The following is a 7,546-nucleotide window of genomic DNA, read 5'->3' as shown; positions in this document are numbered from 1 at the left end:
TTCTTGCGCCTATATATGTGACATGTGCTCCGGTTTGTGCTTGCTACATATCTGTGAATAGCAGAGCTGTGAAATGTCGCCGGAGTACGGATTACAGCAACGGCGGGAAACCATCGCACTGTCGGACTCAGTGAACGCCGTCTTCTTACACCGTGAGTATATACCTTTGCAGCATGCCATTGCTTCATAATTGGTTCTATATAATCTCCTACCACTCCCAAATGTTCTCTTTCCGTATTCTTCTGGAAACAACTGCGCGAAGCATGACTTCAAGAACTAAGCAAGTTTTCGTCCGGGTTACATGCAAGCAAGTGCGCGGACTTATTTGCTGGCTGCGATATGAACAGCATTTGCGCCGAAATTAGAGAAGCCGAGCGTAGCAGGTGTGTGTGCCACCAACGCGCGACAGAACACCGCAGGCAGCCATTTGCGCAATGTTTTTTGACTGCGCAGCGCGCCGCAAACAATCAGTAACCGAATACTACGCGCCCAGCTTTGTACATATATTTGTAACAGCGTCGTTTCTGCGCGCAGGAAGCCATGTTTGCTCAGGTTTTGGATTCTGTTAAAAGTTAAGGGCAGTTTTTTTTTATTTTCAGATGTACAGACGATGCTTTGAAAACTGCCCGTGTGGTCTGTGCAAGCGAATTTTACAGTGGGGCAGACGTTATGTGCTTGATGCCACTTGATGATTAGGCTATAATTTATTAATAATGAACCCATACTTTTATAATGGTTAATATCATATTATGGAATTGAAAGCCGTGAACAGCGAACGTGAGCTCCTTTCCAAAATTTTCTTAATCGACGCCCCACTTTTGAGCACGCGTCTTCAGGTGAGGGCGTTGTCAGGAAGCGGCGACAATAGGAGAGCGGTTTCGCAGACGCGCTTCGAAGGCGGAGGAAAATAACAAAACAAGCAAAAAGGCCCATAAGCCGTGTGTGCACTGCGCCCCTGTCACTGCAAAGTAAACAACGTGCACGGGGGGACACATTGTACAAAAAATTGACAGCCGGTATGAGGCGACCATATCGTCCGAGATATATAGCTCACGAAGCACTCGATCACGGCGTGTACTTTAAATGGGACAGGATGTCAGATCCGCCTGTTCGGCAATTATAGCTCTTTGTGCCTCACGTACTGTATGCATGATGTGCAAGTCATAGCCATCGCACAAAAATTTTGAAACCGAAGCAGCGATCCGCGTATTCTATTTCTATAGGAAATCATTTGGGAGTAGAAAAGAGCAACTTAATAAGATGTACATGGTTCTTTAATGAATATGTATAAATGGACGGTTGAATAGTTGCAGTAATGGAGTGTTGTGCTAATTCTTTACGGCCGTGACTGCAATAAATAGTATTCTTATTGATCTTAGCTTTAAGCTCTGGCAATGACAACCCTATCCAAAGAACCAACAGGTAGTGACAGGTTGTTTACAGCTGTTGATGGAAAGGTAGGCCATCATGCTATTATTGCAAGGATATTTGCTCCTTTTTGTACCTCTGTTTATTACAAGTAAAACTTAATTTTGTTCCCCATTCCTAGGGACTCTGCACCTCTTACAACACTCCCTGTTCAGTCGCTTTCATTCAAGGTACAAAAAGGAGGAAATGCTCATGCACTCATATGATAGCCTGTCTTGCCGTTAACAGCTGCAAATAACACGCCACTGCTGCTCGGTACCATGGATGAGATTTTCAATGGGGTTACCTGAGATTCCTAGCAATTGCTGTAGTATTTATACCAACCACTGCAGTGAAAAAAAAAAAGGAAACACTGCATCACTGTAACTGCTGCATGCAGCTTTAAATTTGCCTAATTGTATTGCCTATTCTTATAGACACAGGACCTCTTGCTATTGACTTTGTTCACTAAGCAACCGTCTTTCATTGCTTCAATTTCTCTCCACCACTTTATTCTTGCTCCGGGGGTGATCATTTGATTTAATTGTTCAAATCATATTGTTTTATCATGTGTGAATGATTTAGCCTACACATACATGCTTTCATTTTTTTTTTAGATGAGCATCGGGAGTGTTTTCTACGCAGAAATGGATCGATTGAGTTGTATCACTGGCGCGAAAACCGACAGTTTGGCACCCCCAGAAGGTCTGTGTCCTGTGGTTAGAAGGGGAATAAAGAAGAAGGTAATCAGTGGAAAAGCCTGCCTAAAAACTTACAAAGGTGACTCAAAAGCGAAATGCTTATCAGTGTGAGTGTCTGATTACTTCTGTTATCCCACTTCACTTGCTAAGTGATGTGACTATGTATGAAGCACCTTAGTATATTTTGTGGTATACTTGCTGAAAATTGTGTAGACAATACATTTTTCCTCGTTCAATTATTTTAAGTGACGCACGAATTGGAATAAAACGAAGTCATCCACGCATCTAATGCCCATAGACATTAGATGCGTGAATGAGCTCAATAATTGTGTTCCTATGGGAACATGTAATACAGTTTGTCGAATATATTAATGTGGTAAAAGTTGACTTTTTTACTGTTAACCGGAGTAATACATATGGTCCATATCACAGCATTATTTGCCTATAGTTTGTAACTGCTCTTTCCTAAATTGTATCCTGCAGAGTATACGTGTGTCATCTCGTACGTCTATTAATCTCGCGAACAATTTGCAATCAAATTCCTTTCGTGATGTTGTTTCAGCTACAAATAACTAATGACAGTTGTGACAACATAGGTGGCTTTAGGTATAACGTGTAGCGCTGAAATCTTTATATATACGATGATATTTTTATTCACCGCATTGCCTAAACCAGTCAGTTTGAAGAGACGAAATGAAAACTAATATGGATGTCTTCGGACAGGAACAGTAATCGGGGTGCCATGACCATTTTGTTTTAATTAAATTTTTCTATGTCGTGGGCTAATCTCTGGATACAAAGGATAGACCCTTAGGCTTGCACGATGCGGCGTAGTTTTCCCGGAAAAAGAAAATGCCTATCGCTTAAGCTGGACAACGCCGTTTTTGTCATTTCAAAAAGTTGCAGGTTTGGAGGCCTGTTGCTTGCGCACTAAAATTTTGTCATCCATTGTTTTTTACTCACCACATCAACGTAACTTTTATTCCTATAAGAAGTATTAAAAACTTGTTTCATTGATGAAGTTGATTTATTAAAAATCGCAAACTTTGCTTCAGGAGCAACGCGCTACAAAAAAGTTAATTTTCAACCTTACATAGCCCCGTCGGGGTGGTGCAGTGGTAAGACGCCCGACTACTGTGCCGGAGTTCCCGGGATCGAATCCCGGCCTCGGCGGCTGCGTTTCGATGGAGGCGAAACGAAGTGGCGTCCGTGTGCTGTGCGATGTCAGCGCACGTTAAAGATCCCCTGGTGGTCGAAATTACTCCGTAGTCCTCCACTACGGCTCCCCTTTCTCTCTATCCACTTTCACTCCCACCTTCATCCCTTCCCTTACGGCGCGGTTCAGGTGTCCACAGAGCAAGTGTGACAGATACTGCGCCTTTCCCTTCCTATGAACCAACCAACCAACCTTACATACTGGCGTGATGCGTTACGTGCACTAAAACATTATGTCTTTATTACGCAAGTTATATTGTAACTTTAAGGCAGGATCTGGAGCTCTGAGCTGCTATGTGTGTTGTCTGTAACGGCAGCAAAATTATTATGCTGGAAAGCGATTTGCTTATGATTGTATTTATCAAACATTACACATTGAAAAATCATCTTCAAAAATATAGTACTGTTAGGTATGGTCAAAGCTGAGAAACGGAATAATATATTGATAAACTAGATTGAATACTACTGCACCTAGCAATAAAAAAGAATGCAGGACAGAGAAAAAGCTCAGCCTTCCTTGCGTTCGGCCATTAAATTGACAGAAATAGCGAATTAATATTATTGTAAGCTATATAATGTATTTGAAGACAAGCAGAAAAAGGGATTATAAGCGCTGACAAGGCTTTAAATTATACTTAAGGTAAAATGTAACTAAATTCAGCAAATACTAAATTAAGTTTTGATGCCTGCTCCATCAGGGGGAGTCATATAAGCAAATCTATAGAATAAAAACAGGCCTTTTTATATTTCTAATGTTATGTTTCGCAGAATTCAATATATTTACTGGCTCATATTAACAAATTGCTTTGCATTGTTTAAAAAGATTTCGATAAAAATCGATGTTGCGGCCGTTTTTACAATTCTAATCAGTTTTCCTCATTTTACTATTTTGTACTTTTGGCCAATTTCAATATAATATGCAGAAATAAACACAAATTTAGTGCTTCAAATTTTTCCGGAAATAAAGAATGGAACCTAGATAATGCAGATAAATAATTTCAATGCAAAGATATTATTGGATCTTGCAAGAATGCAGGCTGAATTTGGCCATTATCAGGACAAGCACTTGGTTTAATCTTTAATGTATTATTTTTAAATAATATAACGCAACACTTTTTAGTCCGCGATATATTTGAGGTACTGAAGATTCTTGAGAGGGATTGGAATGAAATCGAAGATGATCTTTTTTTTTTTTTTAATTGCAGCAAATTTGCCCTTTACTGCTGTTTTCGAATTTAGGGCAATTTTGATGCGTTGTGGAGAACACACCTAGCGGTCTGGAGCTCCAAATATTGCCGGAATCAAGAACATGCGTTAGGAAGTGAAAATATATTTAGTGCAACAAACCTAATGCATCACATTCCAGTATATAAGGTTAAAAACGGATATTCTTGCAGCGTATCGCTCCTGAAGCAAAGTTCGCGATTTTTTAAATAGCTCAACTGCAAAAACAAAACGGGTTCCTAATACTGTTTGTAAATGTAAAACCTGCATAAATTTAGTGAATAAAAATAGTAGATGACAAAATCATGGTTTTCAAACTTGCAACACTTTGAAATGGCAAAAACAGCGTTTTCTACCTTTAAAGATATACCCTACAATTGTTTTTGTTTTCGAGGAAACTACGCCGTATCTTGCAAAACAAAGGTTAATTCCTTTGTGTCTAGATATTTGCCCACCACATATAAAAATTTCTTTGGAAACGAAAGATGGTCATGGGACCTCGATTATGTTCTTTGAGAAAGCCACTATCAAGAACTTATTTTTAAAATTACATATTTAGAACGGTTGTGCCATCTAAGAAAATTTGAAAGCTAGGCACACCTTCTGTGTCACCAGCACTTACTTTCTGGTAGAGCTGCACTTGCGAAGCTGAATTAATACTTGAGTACTTTATTTTAGCCACAAATATTGCACTGCTACGTGTCAACTTTAAAGAAAGACCGCAGTGACGCGATTCTCGTAGTATTTGTAAGTGAAATCTGTAAAGATTACAAATATACCCATATATATGATCTCATGCAGGTTTTGTTCAAGCTACATTACACCTGCTGTGCCCGACAGCTTGAGCCAAGGGTTAGAAATAAACCATTAGAAACAGGCGATGGAAACCGGTGGTGCATTGCTGGCAGCCACTTAGGACAGCGCAGTAAATTTTTATTTTGTACATAGGGAAGTGGAGGTTATTCGCTCCAAATAGTAAATATTCACTTTAGACAATAAATAGGACTTACAGAGTCGGTGAGCACGTTCGGAAACCTCTGTTTCAATATTTGCGGTTAGAAACCTCATGTGTACCTTTTTGTTCTATCTGCAGAAAAATTCCGGGTTATGTAGATACCGAAACCGTTACCAGCCCATTCGCGCACCTCAATTGTGCTGCTTACAACATGACTTTGAGCGGACAAAACAACCTGCCGCTATTATGGCTGGCCCCATGCATGAGTAAGGGTGATATGCTGGCGATGGTTCCTTTGCGTCGGCCCTTTGGCGCACATGTAGGCGCGAGTTACAGTGAGCGTGCCGAACTTTGCAATGCGGATAATTACTACAAAGCGGTAAGGATATAAATGATTGGAACTATATTTTTCAGCTGTAAAGTACAAATACAGTCTTGTTGACGGTAGCGCTGGCGCGAACAAAGAAACCATAGGCAACTTATAGGTCTAATGCTACACAGGGCTGTCGAGCCAAGCCAAGGCCGCAATTGTATTGTCCAGCAATCTGATTTTTGTATTTTCGGGGTTTCCTATTGTATCTGGGGAACAAAATGCAGACGTGAGGGTTCTTTATCGCAAATAATGAAACGTGGTTTGTGCCGGTGCGCTTCAAAGTAGCAACGCCATTTATTGTGTAAGTCATGAATCAGTAATTTAGGTAAATAATGTAAAATAAGGATTCCAAACAAAACCTTCTCTGTGGCGCTCAAGGTAGCTTCCAGCAATATGTATCTGGTTTCCTTCCCTTGCCTCGGAAATGTATTTTTTATCCCTTGGATCAAATTTGCTTGGACAAGCAGTATAGGTGTAAAAATGGTGCACCTCATATTTCAAATGACTTCAGATATCATCCGATGGCATCACCACTGATCCCACTGATGGTACTTATAATTGTTTGAGTGATAGCCTTTTATCACTTTAACGGGCTAGAAAATTCATATAAATACGGAATGAAGGCTGATATTTTTTTTTTCGTATATTTTCTAGGATGCCTGAGGAGAGGCAGCGTTCACCAGAGGGACGTCCTCTCGAGAAAGACCGCGGCAGCACTCAAGCGATGGCTCGTAACAGTGAAGTAATGGGACGGCGGGCACAACGAACAGGGAAACGTGACATCTTTAACTCAGTCTTGCAGGGTTAGAGACCCAGTACCGGTGCAGCAGGAGTGTGCCCCCGGCCTAGTCGGGTCGTGAAGCGCTGGCAAGCGCCAGCGGAAGACGCTATGCAGACCTTGAGATAGCGCCCCAAGACGCTGGAGCACAATAGCGAATTAGAGTTAGAGTTAGCGGTAGCAGCACATTGACGAGCGAGGCAGTCCGGAGGCTGAGACACGTGCGGCGAGAGCGGGCGCACGCGAACCCGCCGGAGTGGCTGGCACACCCGCTCCCGCCGAGGTCTGAAAGGCGAGTGAGCGAATTAGTCCTCAGGGGCGCACGAAAGCGATAACATTTATGGGCTCCTCTGAAAGGGTCCACAGGCCAATAATTTATTAATATTGTTGCGCCATTGATGCACCCACTGAAGTGCTTAGGCCGTCCCTCTTTCGCTACCCCTGTTCCGGGCGATTCCCCACCCCCGACCTCCAAATTCCGAGCGTGATTTGATGGCTATTCCCTACACATCCAGAGATTGAGGGTACTATTTTCTTTCAATAAAATGGCTGCAACGCTTACGTCGCCTCCCCCATCACTGCTCAAGAGAGCCGATATTTGTCGAATATATTCTGAACTAGGCAACGAGCGATGGTCGCTCTGCAAATCAGCGAGCGAAGCTGCCGATCAAATGACGCCGGTAAGGTTTGGTGTGCCATATTTTTAAATTTCCTTGGTTTTGATCTTGCTTGCAGATTTAGTTAGCATTGCATCACTGTCACTCTAATTTCCTAATAACATTTATATAACAATGAACAATAATTTCTGAGGTATCATTACTGAGTGCGCTGTAGAATTAGGCGGTAGGATAGTTGCAGAGAATACCTGTGAGCTGTCCAAGGAGACGAATAAT

At 41.7% G+C, this 7,546-nt stretch overlaps 1 long non-coding RNA gene across 1 annotated transcript; it reads left to right on the top strand.

Annotated features, from left to right (window-relative positions):
* LOC146170863 (uncharacterized) lies at positions 1–7,267 on the top strand. Its single transcript, XR_014703083.1, has 3 exons — positions 1–152; positions 2,025–2,215; positions 6,530–7,267. It is a non-coding gene; the product is annotated as an uncharacterized LOC146170863 (long non-coding RNA).
* The last annotated feature ends 279 nt before the right edge of the window (positions 7,268–7,546 follow it).

Source organism: Amblyomma maculatum, unplaced genomic scaffold, assembly GCF_055883805.1.
Source record: "Amblyomma maculatum isolate TAMU_Amacu unplaced genomic scaffold, ASM5588380v1 scaffold_30, whole genome shotgun sequence".
In the NCBI taxonomy this organism is placed as follows: Eukaryota; Metazoa; Arthropoda; class Arachnida; order Ixodida; family Ixodidae; genus Amblyomma; species Amblyomma maculatum.
Note: the sequence above shows the minus strand (reverse complement) of the source record. Positions and strands in the feature narration are given on the sequence as shown.